Source organism: Zalophus californianus, chromosome 8, assembly GCF_009762305.2.
Source record: "Zalophus californianus isolate mZalCal1 chromosome 8, mZalCal1.pri.v2, whole genome shotgun sequence".
Lineage (NCBI taxonomy): Eukaryota > Metazoa > Chordata > Mammalia > Carnivora > Otariidae > Zalophus > Zalophus californianus.
This window is the reverse complement of record NC_045602.1, coordinates 28,268,246-28,286,537: the sequence shown is the minus strand read 5'-3', so window position 1 is coordinate 28,286,537 and position 18,292 is coordinate 28,268,246.

Here is an 18,292-nt window from a genome sequence, read left to right as displayed (position 1 = left end):
AAAGTAAACAAAAAACTGACCCAAGATAATCCAGATGTTAGATTTAGCAAACACTCTTTTCAAAATGTGTTTGTGTGTGTGTGTGTGTGTGTGTGTGTGTGTGTGTGTGTGTGTGTGTGTATATATATATATATATATGATATAAACATATTCAAATATACACCTTTCCTGTGATTTGGCAATTCCATTCATTGGTTTAATCAAGAGAAATATAAACATCCTCCCAGAGAAATATTTGTACACAAATGTTTATAGCAGGCTTTATTTACAGTAGCCAGAAACTAAACACAACCCAAATAACCATCCACAGGTGACATTTAAAGATATGTGGATATTTGTGCAATGGAATACTACTTATAATTAAAAAATGCATAATCTACTAAAAATGCAACAACATAGATTAATCTCACAGACATAATGATGAGGAAAGTTACCTAATCAAAGGGATCATACTGTATGACTTCATTTATTTGAATTTCTAAAATAGCATGCTAAACTATGGTGATGGGAGAGGGGAGGCGTCAGGTAGGAGGCAGATGCCTAAGATGTACAAAGAGACTTGGTACTTTGGAGATGGTGCAAGTGTTTCATATATTGAGTATGGCACAGTTTACACAGGTGTAAACATTGAATTCTCACTGAATTCTTCACTTAAAAGCTGTGCATTTTATTAAATGCAAGATTCACTAAAATTGATTTAAAAAATTGTCCACACTCTGCCCTGTGTCTAGAGGAATGCCTAGACTATAATAGGCTCTTGATAAATATTTGTCAAATGAACGAGTCAATTAATTAATTCAATTAACAAATGTACAAATGTATGAATAATTAAATAAATGAATATAAAGCAATATGTAATTCAGGCAATAATTATTGCAGACAATAATTAAAGCAGACAATAATTACTGTAGAAGGTCAAAGAACAGAGAGCTTGGTGAGAGTCTGGAGAGGAAGAGAAGGTTATTCCAACTGGACCTGGAAAGATATCAATCGTAGTAAGAAATAGCTCTCTCTTTGAGAAAAGGAGACCATTATTTGAGAAAAGGCACAAAGAAAGGAATGATTATAAGTATTCCCAGAATAATGAAGAAAGGAATCTTCATCTGAAAACTCTCTTTGGAATTATAATAAATAAATTTTAATCAGTAAATAATTTTATTGTAATAAATCATTTGAACCAGGTATAGCAGATGGATTGAATTTATGAATGAAGAAAATCAGGGGGTGCCTGGGTGGCTCAGTCGTTAAGCGTCTGCCTTTGGCTCAGGTCATGATCCCAGGGTGCTGGGATCGAGCCCCGCGTCAGGCTCCCTGCTCAGTGGGAAGCCTGCTTCTCCCCCTCCCACTCCCCCTGCTTGTGTTCCCTCTCTCCCTGTGTCTCTGTCAAATAAATAAATAAAATCTTAAAAAAAAAAGAAAAAGAAAATCAGGAAAACCTGTTGCAATCATCTATGGCAATATAATAATGTTCAGTGATATAATAATCTAAGGGCCAAGAGATGACAGCCTAGATTTATGGTATTAGCATGTGACATAGTAAGAAATATATATCTGTTCTCTGCCCCTGACTCCTGACACAGGGCTCCTAAAAACCCAGCAATTTCCTAAGGGATAGCCTATTCAAACCTTCCAGTGGCTTCCCATCACTCTAACAAATTAAATCCAACTTTCTACTATAGCCAACAAGAGGCTTCACGATCTATACCTAACTCTCTCGATTCATCTCCTAGTGCTCTACCTGGGCCCATACTGCTTAGGCCACTCTCAGGGGAATATGCCACCACTTTCTATCCTCAGGGTCTTTACCTATAATACTTTTCCCTAAAACATTCATAAAGTTTGATTCATCACTCTACCCAAAGTTCAGTTCAAATGTCATTGTACCAGGGAAGACTGATTTTATCACTCTTACCAAAAATAGGATCACAAAAATTATCCCTTCATTCTCTATCCCCTTACCCTACTGTATTTATCATCATAGACCTCAGATCACCATGAAAGCCTGTTGCTTAGTATTTATTTGCTAGCTACTCATCTTTTTCTCCACCTCTAGAATACAAGCTCCATGAGTTCAGGGCTCTTATTCATTAGTGACTCTCCAAAGTCCTTTTTATTTTTAAGATTTTATTTATTTGAGAGAAAGAGAAGGAGAGAGAGAGAGAGAGAGAGAGCATGCACACGTACAAGCAGCGGGGAGAATCAGAGGGAGAGGAAGGAGCAGACTCCCCGTTGCACAGGGAACTGATGCAGGACTTGATCCCAGGACCCTGGGATCATGACCTGAGCTGAAGGCAGATGCTTAACCACTGAGCCACCCAGGCACCCTCTCCCAAGTCTTTTTGAGTGAATGAATGAATCAAAAAGCCCAGCTCCAACACTTACTACTTATATAAACTTGGAGAAGTTACTTAAATTTTCTAACTTTCAGAATTCATCATTCCTTCAGTGGAGATAATGCTATTCGAGATTTTATGGGGATTAAATTGGAGAATACATTTAAAGAATCCAATCTAGTACTAGCCCAGAGTAAGCAATAAATAAATGGTAGTTCCCACAGACTGGATGGATCAAATGTATTCCAGCATCTTAAAAAGATGATAAATTATACGGTTTTTCCATTTTTAATATGGAGGAGATATTCCCCATAATGCTAAAAAGGCTTTCTTTCTCAGAGTCCCCATTTGTGGAGCCACTTGAGGCTCTGGGAAAACCCACATGGAAAACCATTAGCAAAGTGAGTTCCATGCTCTCATTTGTTCAATTTCAAAACAGACTCAGTGCACATGCTCTATCTGTACAACAACCATTTATAGAGTTCACGGATATTGTGATTCCTTGAGGCAAATGGACTATAAACTTGTTTAAGAGAAAATGAAAAAAGAAAAGTCTCACCTTTCATTTCAGTTCAAGTTATTGGAGTTTTGATTCCAACATGATTCCAAGTATATAAAAATTCAATCTGGAGTGAAGACATTTACAACATGGTCGGTGAATGCACCATAAAGGGATGAAACATCACATGACCAGGTGCACAGTTACAACTTCACAGACTAGGTCATGTAAGGGAGTAAACACGTACCATACCCACTGCAACAGAAATGCATGTTTCCAGAATCATACCGACATACTAAATCTTTGTTCACTCCGTATTATAAAAACAGTCTTTAGCTTCAGGAAACAGCTTAGAAGACTATGAAAAGGAAAACCCATTCTACTGAAGCTTTATTATTTTGCAATTTCTATCTCAGGGTGCCTGGGTGGCTCAGTTGGTTAAGCATCCGACTCTTGGTTTCAGCTCTGGTCATGATCTCAGGGTCCTGAGATCAAGCCCTGCATCAGGCTTTGCTCTCAGCAGGAAGTCTACTTGAGGATTCTCTCCCTCTACCTCTGTCCCTCCCCCTGCTCATGCTGGCTCTCTCACGCTCTCTCTCTCTCTCTCTCAAATAAATAAATCTTTGAAATTTGTCTCAACACCATGGAAGTTATCCTTGGTCTCTGAAAACAGATTTTGTGTGGCCATAAGTCCTTCAGAGGAATTTTATGCAGAAGTCCAGGTAGTTCCCCAACGAGCTTCACCAGTAGTGTTCTAATATATCTCACACATTGCTAGTAGATGAATGTGCCCCAAATGCACTATTGCTCCTGCCAGTCCTTTCCATATGCACTTATTGGATTCCCCACTTTTTATGGTTTGAAGCTCAAATTCCTAAGGTGAACATCCAAAGGTTCAAACAACATTTGGCTCTTGATTATCTTCCTAATCTTGTCTCCTACTACTCCTTTCAATATGCTCTTATTTCTTAATGAATGCAATTTTATAGTTGGTGCTTTTCTATCCCTGGCCCTTTTTTCGCCTCATTTTCCCTTTTAGATGGATCATTAGGTTGCTCTCTTTTTGTCCAAATCCTTGTGATTTTCTCACCTACCTTGAAAATCCCTTGGTTTTATTTTTGTATTTTATGCCTAGTCTTTGTAATATTACATGTTGTAGGACTATTTTTTGTGCCTGTGGCATAATTCCAGTTCATCCATTTTATTCATTCCATGCACTCCTATTGGATGCCAGGTATCATGCTAGGCACTGGAGCTTTGGTGTTGAACAAAAACAGACTTGGCTCCTAATTTCATGGCATTTTTAAGCTAGTGAGCCTTTAGAAATTAAATAATGACAAAAACAAATGCAGTATTACAATCATAGTAATGAATAAGAGGTACAAATGCTATGAGATCCTAAAATAGTAAATTTTTTTAAGGTTTATTTATTTATTTTAGAGAGAGAGAGAGAGAGAGAGAGAGAGAGAAAGTGGGAGGGGCAGAGGGAGAGAGAATCTCAAGCAGACTCCATGCTCAGCATGGAGCCCAACGCAGGGCTTAGTCTCACGACACTGAGATCATGACCTGAGATGAAACCAAGAGTTGGACGTTTAACTGACTGTGTCCCCCAGGCACCCCTAAAATAGTAAATTTGACTCAGTCAATAAGATTAGAGAAGACCTGCCTACAGAAATGACAGTTTAAAGGATGAAATCTGAGGAATGACTTCAAGTTTATTGGATAAAGAGGGTGGCAAAGAGAGTTTCTGCAAAGTGCCTGTATTGAAAGGGAAACAGACAAAAAATAGGGACTGAACAGGAGTCAAGGTTGATGGAGCAGAAAAAAGAGCAGTGTGAAGAAAGATGGATTGGGAAAGTTAGAAGGTGGCCAGGCCATGGATCACGTTCTAGGACAGTGGTTCTCAAGTGGTTTAGTCTCTAGAACCCTTTATACCCTTAAAAGTTACCCAAAACTTCAAAAAGCTTTTGTTTATTTCTGCATTATATCTATGAACAGTTACTGCTTTATATATTAAACCTTAGAAATTTTTAAGTGTTAATTCATTTAAAATAACCAAAAATAAATGTATTACACATTAACATGAATAACATGATTTTTATTTTAAGAAAAACTACATATCTCAAAACAAAAATGAATTAGAGAGAGGGGAGTGATAGTTTTATATTTTTCCAAGTCCTTCTAATATTTGCCCCAATAGAAGATCTGGATTCTCTCCCTATCAAAATACCATCAACTTTTTTCAAAGAAATGGAACAAATAATCCTAAAATTTGTATGGTACCAGAAAAGATTCCAAATAGCCAGAGGAATGTTGAAAAAGGATAGCAAAGCTGGCGGCATCACAATTCCAGACTTCAAGCTCTATTACAAAGCTGTCATCATCAAGACAGTATGGTACTGGCCCAAAAACAGACACATAGATCAATGGAACAGAATAGAGAGCCCAGAAATGGACCCTCAACTCTATGGTCAACTCATCTTCAACATAGCAGGAAAGAATGTCCAATGGAAAAAAGACAGTCTCTTCAACAAATGGTGTTGGGAAAATTGGACAGCCACATGCAGAAGAATGAAACTGGACCATTTCCTTACACCACACACAAAAATAGATTCAAAATGGTTGAAAGACCTCAATGTGAGACAGGAGTCCATCAAAATCCTAAAGGAGAACACAGGCAGCAACCTCTTTGACCTCAGCCGCAGCAACTTCTTCCTAGAAACATTGCCAAAGGCAAGGGAAGCAAGGGCAAAAATGAACTATTGGGACCTCCATCAAGATAAAAAGCTTTTGAACAGCAAAAGAAACAGTCAACAGAACCAAAAGACAACCAACAGAATGGGAGAAGATATTTGCAAATGACATATCAGATAAAGGGCTAGTATCCAAAATCTATAAAGAACTTATCAAACTCAACACCCAAAGAACAAATGATCCAATCAAGAAATGGGCAGAAGACATGAACAGACATTTTTCCAAAGAAGACATCCAAATGGCCAACAGACACATGAAAAAGTGCTCAACATCGCTCAGCATCAGGGAAATCCAAATCAAAACCCCAATGAGATATCACCTCACACCAGTCAGAATGGTTAAAATTAACAAGTCAGGAAACGACAGATGTTGGCAGGGATGCAGAGAAAGGGGAACCCTCCTACACTGTTGGTGGGAATGCAAGCTGACGCAGCCAGTCTGGAAAACAGTATGGAGGTTCCTCAAACAGTTGAAAATAGAACTACCATATGACCCAGCAATTGCACTACTGGTTATTTACCCCAAAGATAGAAATGTAGGGATCCGAAGGGGTATGTGCACCCCAATGTTTATAGCAGCAGTGTCCACAATAGCCAAACTGTGGAAAGAGCCAAGATGTCCACTGACAGATGAATGGATAAAGAAGTGGTATATATATACAATGCAGTATTATGCAGCCATCAAAAGGAATGAAATCTTGCCATTTGCAAATACGTGGATGGAACTGGAGGGTATTATGCTGAGCGAAATAAGTCAATCAGAGAAAGACATGTATCATATGACCTCACTGATATGAGGACTTCTTAATCTCAGGAAACAAACTGAGGGTTGCTGGAGTGGTGGGGGGTGGGAGGGATGGGGTGGCTGGGTGATAGACATTGGGGAGGGTATGTGCTATGGTGAGTGCTGTGAACTGTGTAAGACTGTTGAATCACAGACCTGTACCTCTGAAACAAATAATACATTATATGTTAAAAAAAAAAAAAAAAAGATAGCAGGAGGGGAAGAATGAAGGGGGGGAAATTGGAGGGGGAGATGAACCATGAGAGACTATGGACTCTGAAAAACAAACTGAGGGTTCTAGAGGGGAAGGGGGTGGGGGGATGGGTTAGCCTGGTGATGGGTATTAAAGAGAGCATGTTCTGCATGGAGCACTGGGTGTTATACGCAAACAATGAATCATGGAACACTACATCAAAAACTAATGATGTAATGTATGGTGATTAACATAACATAATAATAATAATAATAAAAAGAAGAAGATCTGGATTCTCACATTTGTTCTGTTATAATATCACAGGTCAGTTTGCCCTGGAAAACTCCAGGGCACTGAGAAAAAATGAGGGTGACAAACTGTAGTAGTATTAAGAAAATAATTTTTACCTTGTGGAACCCCTGAATGGATCCCTAAATGACCCTGAGAAGAGCTGTTCTACATCATGTTAGTAGATTTATCTCCTATGCCACATGGAGAAAGCCTTACAAGGAAGCAAGAGAAGAGGTAGGTGGATAAATGCAGTAGCATTTTATAACATTTTAGTGAGACCAGTAGCTTGGACCAGGGTGTTTCACACTTACAGAGAAGGGAGACAATTCTGGCTAGGACATATAATGGAAAACACTTGGTGATAGATTTGATAAGGGAAAAGAAATAGTTGAAAAGGATGAGTTCTAGTTTTCTGGTTTGTACTACTAAGTAGATAATTGGGCTCTTCACTGAAGGAGGAAACCAAGAAATAGGAACAGTCTTGAGCAACACAATCATGAATTTAGTTTGGTCAAGTTGAGTCTGAAGTGTCTTTTAAGACATCCCCCTACCCCAAATGGCAAGTAAGCAGTTGCCTATATATGCCCAGAGCATGAAGTACAGGTCTTGGCTAGAGATAGACATGTGGGAGCCCTGTCCTATGGTGGTTGGTAGAGTTATTGGTGCATGTAAGTCTGCTTAGGAGAAAATAAAGAGAAACCAGAGTGTAGAACCAAGCATCAAGAAATTCCTAAATGGAATGTTTGAAGTGAAGCAGCCATATTGATAATGCAAAAAAGAGGCAGCGTAGCCATTGAGGTAGAAGGAAAACCGGGACAGTGTTCTCTTAGGGAGTAAACATTGGAGTAAGATTCCTGAAAAAGATAGGATCCACAAGTTAACATGTGGCTGTTTTACTTCACTATCACTCTGGAAGCTAAAGTACTATGGACCTAAAGATCCAAGTAGATGACAATGGGACTATATTCAAATATAAATACCTGTGCAGAAACTGGCTGGTCAGAAGCTAACAGTGAGATTTTGATTGGGAAGCAGTTTGTTTGGCAGACAGTGCTTGTGTTAAGAGCCACAGGTAAAACGTTCCCTAAGAGCTAGTCATTACGTCTGGTTATGTAATGCAGGTAAGAGAGATTATGGATGCTATACTCATTTACTTAATCCTTCAAAAAAGCTGTAGAAAGAAAATCATATGAAGATGCTCCATCTTTGACTAAGTGTAGATTTTTCAGGGCTTTATAGAATCTGAGTACCTGACATTGCATTCTTATCAGGAAATTGCTATGTGTTAAGATTTTCTTAAATAGATTTAAGGAATGTTTCCCTCCTGAAATTCTTTTAGTCAGAAAATTGTCTCAGAAAGTAAATGTATCTGATCACAGGTAACATGCTTCCTAGGGGAATTAATGAATTTAAGGTAAATGATAGTATACAATATTGGTCAGGAAGAATAGGAAGCAAAAGAAAGAAAAGTTGGGGAAGCAAATAGCTGAGAATTTCTTTTCTGCCTAGCAAAGGAAACTCATAGGGTAACACACTAGCTGACTTAGAGCAGCAAATATTTTAGCACATCAGCCATGTGCCAAATAACATGACAGATACCTCAGATAAAAATATGAAAAAGAGAACATTTATACTCTGGGGATAGGAATGTGTAAATACATGATTCCAAGACAATGCTGCTAGTGCCATGTTCTTCTAAGTCTTTATTTTCTGTTGATGGAAGGAAAAGATACAAGGATTTCAAACTCTCTGAGACATAATGAGGTATTGAAAGGGCAATGGGTAAACCTCTCCTGGAATGAGAAGAAATTAAAGGGCCTACTGCTCATACCGCATTAAGTTAGAGAAGGCCTTATTAAAGCCCACCAAAAATGATATCTAAGTTTTAGAGAAACCTAGGTATTTTGACAACAAAATAAGTTTGTAGAAACAGAAAAGCTGGAAGAAACGTTGCCTGTAGTTTTGATTTAGGTTAATTGACAACCAAACAAGCAAACCAGACCAAACAGACTACTGGTGGTAGCTATGACAGAGAAATGAAGGTAGTAATTAAAACAAGCCAAAGGTATGTGTCACCAACTTGCTGAGAAAATCATTTCAGATAGCTTCTTCAAATAATACTTGGAGTAAGTCAGTGTTACTGAAGGAAAAACGCAATAATACTTGGGGTAAGCCAGGGTTACTGAAGGAAAAACGCAATAATACTTGGGGTAAGTCAGTGTTACTGAAGGAAAAACGCAATAATACTTGGGGTAAGCCAGTGTTACTGAAGGAAAAACCAAGGAATACTTGGGGTAAGCCAGTGTTACTGAAGGAAAAACCAAGGAATACTTGGGGTAAGCCAGTGTTACTGAAGGAAAAACCAAGGAATACTTGGGGTAAGCCAGTGTTACTGAAGGAAAAACCAAGGAATACTTGGGGTAAGCCAGTGTTACTGAAGGAAAAACGAAATAATACTTGGGGAAAGCCAGTGTTACTGAAGGAAAAACCAAGTAATACTTGGGGTAAGTCAGTGTTACTGAAGGAAAAACCAAATAATACTTGGGGTAAGTCAGTGTTACTCATCAGCTTGCATCAGATCCCGTTTAATCAATGCGACAGAATCTGTACAAAGTATCTTTTAGTCCTCAGTCTTTTTAACTTCTTATACTTGCCCTAAATTACTTGGTTAAGCTCTTTTAATAAAGGGTTCACTTTTTGTTGAAAATATATTTTTGTGAAAATTCATGCATTTAGAAAGTGTTCTTGAGTTTTTCTACATGTGATGCAATATACTAGCTAATAATGATATGGAAAGCAACTCAAACATGCTAAAGATTTATTCACCATTTCGAGCTGCTTGTAAGGAATTAATGAAGGCAACCATTTCTTAGGGTTGCAAAATGTCCTAACAACGATGTATCACCCAGGATATTGTTAATATGTTTATTATCAGAACTTAAGAAAAAATAAAATCAGGGCACATGTCAGAGACATGACTCTTATGCCTACCCTTGGACTACCTCTACAGATCAGGAACAAATGTAACTTTTACCAAGTCCCCTCGATGGCCAGTTTCACAGACCTGCCCCACTCCTCTGACATCCTAGCATAGCATGCTTCACAGTGCTGGGGATATAAGAGGAGGCCACAAATGTGTGGATTTGGTCATTCAAAAAGAACAAGATTTATGAATGCTATACTCATTTACTCAATTCTTCAAAAAAGAATGCAATGGGGGCACCTGGGTGGCTCAGTTGGTTAAGCAGCTGCCTTCGGCTCAGGTCATGATCCTGAGGTCCTGGGATCGAACCCCACGTCCGGCTCCCTGCTCAGCAGAGAACCTGCTTCTCCCTCTCCCTCTGCCTGCCACTCTGCCTACTTGTGCTCTCTCTCTCTCTCTCTGTCAAATAAATGAATAAAATCTTAAAAAAAAAATGCAATGGTCAGGTACTTTCTCGAATTCAAATGTGACCCATGACCTAGTCACAATAAAGCCCATCAAGAACTCAACCTAGTGTGGGTAGGCAACCAATCATGTGGGAGAGAAATGGGGCAGTGGCAACATGTGCAAAGTGCTCCTGCAGCAAATATAAGGGCTGCAAAGTGACCTAGAAAGAAGGTAACCCAAAAAGTAAATGCTTGAGCTATGTTTTAAACACAAACAGACATTTGCCAAGAAAAGGAAAATGAACAAAGCATACTAGATAGAGAGACAAAATAATCAAAGGCACAGTCAGGTCGAAGAGAATGGGATATTAGTAATCAGACAACCACCTGACACTGATCCAGTGGACATTTGAAATGGGACTGGGAGAACACAGCCTGACAAAGGCTGGGTGAAAAATGCCCAACGATAAAGGTCCTCAGATGTCACACAAAGGGGTTTGGCTTGATGTTGTCCACGTGCAAAGGAAAGATTTTAACATTGAGCCCCTATTTTTAAAAAGAGTATCATTTGGGAGAGTTTAATATATAAAAATGAACACAAGGGAACAAAGAGTACGGTTCAGAGACCACATTTAGTGCCCCCCTCAACCCCAGAGGGGGCAGACAAGAAAGTGGGGCCGGGAGCCAAGCAAGGCTAAGGAAGCAGAAGGGAGCCAGAGTCGTCCCATCCTTCAGACATACACATGCATCAAAACCACAACCACAAAACCTGCAACTGCCTTCCCATGGCAGGGGAGGCAAGGCTTCTATGACCCCCCCCCCCCGCCGATCTTCCTTCTACTCACTAACGTTACCTATCAGTAGTCACCATAGAAGTCTCTTCACCCATCTGTCCTTTCCAAGCTGTACTCTATTCACTTTCTGTGAGATCACAACCTCTCTTACAGTTTAATGAAGACCCACATGCTGAAGACTCCCCAAAACCTATTTGTAATCAGAATATCTAACCTGAGATTCCAGTTGGGCTTTTCTACTTGGCTGTCTCATACATCTCCAACCCAGAATGCTAAAATTGTAGCCTTAGAAAGGATTTGAAAAATCTGCCCCTCCTGCATTCACATTTTACAATGAAAACTAGAACCCAGGGATGTTTACTGCTCTCCCAGGCTGTCTTTCTCTTCAGTGTCTGAAACACTGAACTCAAATGCCCAGACTCATATTTCTTCTCTCCCCCATTATCTGATTTGGTCATATGCAATGACCAGTGATGGTCTGTGATACGTGGAAAACACTGAGCTAGGCACTTTAGGGAATATAACAATGAGTAAGACACTTCAAGCAGCTTATAATAAGTTCAGAGAGTAAATATGTACCATAACACGAGGCACAATATAAGCACTCCATGAGAGCCACAAAGAGGAGCTACAGTGTTTAAACGAGGGCTAGTTTGTGTTTTGTTTGTATTTTTTAATATGTGATATGCATCCATATGCTTCTTACACAAATTTAGCTATATCCCTAAGCATGTTTACTTTACATATCAAGAATACAGTTGGCATGTGCATATTCCCTTCTCAAAGGAAAGCCACAAATTAACTGTAGAATCATAGCTGAAGCTTTGTGTAGTTTCTCGCCCAAAACGAGCACGCGGTCATTACCTTCTCCGAGTCTGGGGAAATACTGGGGTGAAGGCAGATACAGAGAGGCAGTAAAGCAATTTGAGCCCGGAGCGGTTGGTATGTTGCAGAAACTACACAGTGGATCATGAGACAAGCTGTCAGGGCTACTTCCCACGCTACAGCAACACCTCAACATAGCCTCACATTTGGAAAACAACCTGTTTGTTTATTTCCACGGCAGTGGCCATGAGAGAGCCCCGGTCTTGGAACTGTGGTATCCACAACAGTTCTTTCTGTCTTCTCTTCGCCTTCTCCAGGTTTGGAACTCATTAGGGAAGCAGAGAGAAATGTAGAGCTCAGGAAAGTGTAATGCATATCACTAGGAACCTTTTCAATTTAAGTATGTAGAGAGAATACCTATTAGGAAAGATGTTACCACATGAGATCCCTGAAGTCCTCTTATGGACTGTGAGCAATGATAATAAGGAACAAGAGTTCAGCACGATCCACTGAGAATCTAAATTTTAATAGGAGTCTGATTGGCATTTTCCTAAGTTATACCCTCTGGCTCAGAAAAAGGAGGAAAATTATGATGGTGGAAAAGCAGCATCCACCCTCCCAGGGTTCTCCACAGCTCTTGTACCTGCAAAATTCAAAGCAGCAGAAAATGATCAGAGATTCACTTCCAGGGCAGTAGGAGAACTATGGGGTGGGGGGGGGGGGGTGTCGGGAAATGCCTCAAGTCACAGTGAAAAGACTTGAAAATAAACATCTGAAGGGAAACTACTGGCAAGAACTCTGAAAAATTATCCCTGGCAGCATCCATATATGCCACCTATTTATATACAAAGATACCACAAAACAGAGGACTAAGAATTCCAAGAGGCAGCATGGTAGAAAGCAGGGAGTTTCAAACCTTAGTGAGAATCTGAATCACTTGGAGACGTTGTTAAACTACAGCCCTGATTCAGTAGATCTGGGGTAGGGCCTGGGATTCTGCATTTTTAACAAGCTTCCAGGTGATAATGCAGAGCCTGTGGACCCACAGACCACACTGTGAATAGCAAGGGAAAATAAAGTTCATCACCTTAGAAAACCTGGATCGCACTCTCCTCCCCTTTGCCGCCACCATATACACAGCCACACTCAAACTTCTTAATCTGCAGCTGGAAACCTCCCTGGGCCCCCATTCCTCTAAAATGGGATACTAATCATATGCCTAAAATAGAGTCTCACTGAGAAATGATGTATATGAAAATGCTTTAATTATAAAACAGTATATTAAAAAAAACATTGTTATTTGAGATAATGGAAATATGAAATTTCTTATATGAGATATAACTATCATCCTCATTTTACTGATGAGAGAAACCAACCTTAAAGAAGCTGAACAATTAACCAAAAAGCTCAGAGATGGCTAGTAAAAGACTAGAGATTTGAGTATCAGTTGCCTTCTCTAGAGCTTGTCTACACTTATCGACCTGCAGTGTCTCCCAGATGCTGTTGACTGGAGCCACCCAGTTAATTAGGAATATTTCTAAAAATTTTATCTATGCTTGTTAAGAAGGTAAAACTCAGCTTTCTTATACTTGATTACCCAGTAAAAATATATCAAGTCCATAATTTAGAGCAGTCCTCTGGATTTAACATCTGCCATTTAACATAATTAACATCAGACACATTCAGTAATAAAGACTATAAATAGCACCATAGTCTGCCAACTTACTTATTTTTACCTTACAAATGTGTAACTCTCCTACTACTCAAAGTTTACCCTGTACATATGTTCTCCACTTCTAGAATTAAAGAAAACCCCAACTGGCTACTATAGTTATTCCCTTGTCTTCCATTTAAAAAGGAAAAGAACAAACCTTTCGATTTTAAACAAACTTCTAGCAGCACATGCCTTTCGGATAGGTTGGTTCAGCCGAAAATTTGAATGACCTTTCAGTAATTGACATAATAAAAGTAAAATAAAAGATATAAAAAATACGGCACATGTATATACCTGATGCAAAGGTATTGAGAAAGTAGAATAGCACAACTTAGTAATAAAAATGAGCAACTGTTACGCCTAAGTTGTTTGGAAAACTCTTGGCAAGGAATTTAGTGGTAATAGATCTAAGGTTTTCATTCTGAAACTCATTATCCTTGCTTTTCACCTTGATGATTTAAAAGTCCTAAATGAGAGATTGGATAAGGATGTTTGTGGGGAGAACCAGAGAAGGAAGTGGGTACAAAGAGAGAAAGACCGAGGAGCTGCTGAGAATAGAAACGAACCTTTACTTTTCAAGTGGAAAGGAAGCCCAGCACTGCACGAGGGAAACCCCCCGGAGAGAGCACATTGCACACAGAAGTGAAGAACAGAGGGAGTTAATAGGTGGAATAACTCACCTGACATTGGATTTTTCTAGCAAACGGCGTTGCTAAATCAGGCATCTTTTGTTATATGAGTGTCAAGAGAATACAAAGAGAGTCTAAATCCAACAAAGGAAATCATTGATTCAAAGAGAACAGATCAAAACCCATTGATAATGAGCCTCAGAGCAATTCAACCTCAAAAATATTTGGCAGTATACACTGAATGAGGCTCAGCTCCTTAGGGAATATCATGCCCAAAGATGCATCTCAGGATTTTATTATCATTAGAAATTCTCTTTAATTAGGATGAATTTTATTTAGTACTGAGGTCACATTTATAAAACTTTAGCCTGTGTGGGGATAAAAAAAAAAAAAAAAGCCAACGTACTGAGGGACTAACCCTAGTATTCAATCACAGCTTTGGAAGGTTTCACTTACATCTGATACTCAATTCAGCAACTTCCTTTGGTTTTACCTATCCTTGCTACCCAGGGACATTTGGGCAAGTTTATACATAATCACCTAGTCTCAATCCACTGTGTTATAGGAAGACTAAAGTCTTTATCACACTGATGAGTTTTCAAGCTAATTTAGGAGAGTTTATAATTTTGATAGTTTCAGCTGAACATTACATCATATTTTCACCTAGACCTTTACAATACAATGAAGGTTTTCCAAACTCAGCTGCCCAAGGCTCCAATGGCCTCCATGTGCGGCGCAGCTGGCTTTCCTGACAACTTCTCTAAATAGGTGACACCTAACCCAAACTATCTGTGACAAAAATCTGATAATCTTCTCACTGACAAAACTGTTCATGTGTCCTATAAGAAGACATTATGGGTAAGGTCCCTTCCCTGGAATTCTGACTGCTAGAAAAAGGTGACTCAGGAGCTCTGGGGTGTTCAAACCATGCACATTCCAAAGAAAAGTCTGGCCTCTGACTAACTTTGGAAGGTAACCTCTAAGCCCTTGGACTATCCCGCCCAATAAGAGTACCTTTGTTCACGGAGGGCCTTGGGTCATGCCAGAAAGTCTATGCTAACAATGTGGTTTATGACTGGGACCTTGGGCCACATAGTGTCAGTTTAACCTCTGGAGGGGTCTAGAAACTAAGAACTAAGGTCAGCCACATGAATGCTCTATGCCTACCTGACCAACCCTCAATAAAAACTCTGGAGACCAAGGATGAAGTGAGCCTCTCTAGCTGACAGTACTCCATAAGCACTGTCACACATCGCTGGGAGAATTAAACAGTGTCTGTACAGCTCCCTCTAGGAAAAGATGGCCGGGAGCCCATGCAGAATAAATAAGTTAATTCCGTGTCTTCCATAAGGATCTAATTTTTTTGTATCATATGTATCAAAATAGACAAATCACATAATTTTCAAGACAAAAATTTTAAAGAAAGCACTCTGCTTTTGTCAATTTGGAATGGGATATTTATTTAGTGAACATGAGAATAATAGACTGCTAATTTGCACCTAACAGAATATAACCTATTTATCTTTTATTGCAAGAATTTTTGATGTCTTAAATAAGTCCTCCAGGAAAAGCAGGTTTTATTCTGTTAGGTGCAAATATAACAGTACTTGAAAGATGGTAGTTACTCAATAAATATTTGTTAAACACACAAGTAAATTATTGGTTCCTAATGGAAGCTGGCCTCCCTAGTTTTGCTCTGTGTGTGTGTGTGTGTGCGTATGCACGCATGCATGTGTGTTTTCTTTTTTCCCCATACAAAAGCTCAGGTTGAGTATAACTGAGAATCAAAGCTAAGATGTGGGAAATGAGTAAATTCTACCTTACGATTCTTTGTAGATAAAGCAAACTGCGATCTCAACTACTCATGACACCAAGTAAGCAGTTACCACTGGCAGGTACAACCAAAGATGGCCTTTTGCAAACTGATTGCCATCTCCCTCTTGGCCACCTTGCAGTCACCTTGCATTCTTGACTGATGCCCAAACTTCGGGATCATAGCCCACCATCTGGACTTCTGTCCCCCTCCAAGGGCACTGTCTGCACTGGGCCACTGCTCAGTTGTTAATTCATTACACCAACTAGAGCAAAATGTCCTCCTTGTGATCACTCAAAGGTTTTTCCGACAGCAAGAACTGCCAGACATCCTTCGTTACAAACTCCATCCTAACACTCAATTTAGCAATATGTTATTTGTGCATTAAGAATAAATTTTGTTAGAGATCTGCCCAGAGAAGTATTCCTTCTCTAAAGTTTTAGGGATTACAGTTTTAAAAAGGAGATGTTGAAAGAGCAAACAAAATCATGGAATGGTTAAGGTCTGGGCTGGAATGTTCCAGACTTGCCGGCCAGGTCCAGCCGGCTGCCCGTGACTTTCCACACATCAGCAAGATCCCCTCATAAAAGGTTTACAGCTTGAGCCAGGCTGGCTGCAGACAGAGTTAAACTAACACAGTACAAAAAAGTGAGGGGGAAAACAGTGTGAGACCAATTAAAACAAATTGGTAATGAAAGCAACAGCTGGGCGTCAACACGTTTTGCTCTGTTAATGGCATGTCGACGGGGTGATTTTTAGAGAAACTGGGGCCGTCCGAAGGAAAGGAGAGACCAGCTCCCTAATGGGACGGAGCAGGCCTGTACCTCACCAGAGGCATTCCTGCCCACTCCCTTGGGAGGCCACCTGCACAGAAGAAAACCTGTGCAAGAAACTTTTCTCTCTGCTCAGGCCTCCCAACCAAACTGCCGCCACAGAGAGTAACATCCCTGCCACCTACTGCCAGGCCCATTTGACAAACAGTGTTAAGACAGAAGAGGAGAGCCAGCTCAGCCTGAAGAGCATTGGGAAGTCCCAGGCCTGGGTTCCGAGTCCAACACTGTCACTATGACCTCATCTGTAAAGAGACGAAAATAATACCGGTTTGTTGTTGTTGTTGTTGTTGTTCTTGTTCTTGTTCTTGTTGTTTTGGGCCTGCTTACGGGAGTATACTGAAGATGACATGAGAAATTATACAGGAAGACAATTTAGATAATGCAAACATGGCCCTCCTATAAAGAGCTCTTCTTAAATAGCTGGTTGGCATGTTTTTTTAAAAACTGGTTTCATAACTGTTCCAGAGTATGTAAAGGTGAGTCTAGTGTTGAACCACCTGTTTCTTCTCAGAGCACAGGGCAAATCCAGGATATCATTGCTGAGAAATCATAGGTGAGATGTCAAACCACATGTTGGCTGAGTGTATATGTGCTAGATCTTTTAATCACCCCATCATCATAAAAAGCCTCTGAATTAAGTATTATTCCACCTTACAGACAAAGAAATGGAGGCTCAGAGAGGTTAAGTAAGTCACTCAAAGTCACATAGCTATTTAATTTAGGAACCAGGACTTGAACCACAAAGCCTTTGCTTTTAACCACTGTGCTCCATTCCTGCCTTCATTTTCCTCATTCTAATGCAACAGGAGGTTGATATGAGATTAAGTCCCAAAGGCCAACAGCAAAACAATATACGGCGAGGGCCTAAATAGGAACCATTTAGCAGGATCAACCCTGGGGTAACCTGACTTTCTGCCCAAGAAGACAGCTTTAAATTTAAGTGGCCAATCCAAGGAGATACCTCACCCCTTCCTAAGAAGTGGATCTTTTGGGGGGAAGTGGTGTTTTCTAAAAACACCTGAAAGCAGCCCATGAGAGGGCATCAGCTGTGAGCAACTATTAAGCCCAGAAAGGGCACCATGCCAATTCAAAAGAATGTCAGCCAACAGAAATGTTTTCTACCACCTGCCATGCCTCCATGCCCTACTTCTGACCTTGCTGGAGCGAGGGGCTGCCGAGTGAGAAGGAACAGATGAGGAGAAAGACAACACATGGAGATGAGAGAAAAAGAATAAACACCCCACCGCCCACCACTGCAGGTCCCCAGCTGAAGGGAGGGAGATGTGCGGACTCAGAATTAAGTAAGGAATTTTTATTATCCCTGGAGTTCACATTTTAATTACTGTTCTTGGGACTGCCTGTGCACTGAGCTTTTTTTTTTTTTTTAATCCACTATATGGGGAAACTAGAAAAACTATGGAAACTTCCCACATTTTCATTCAATGTTAGGAAAGCACTAGGC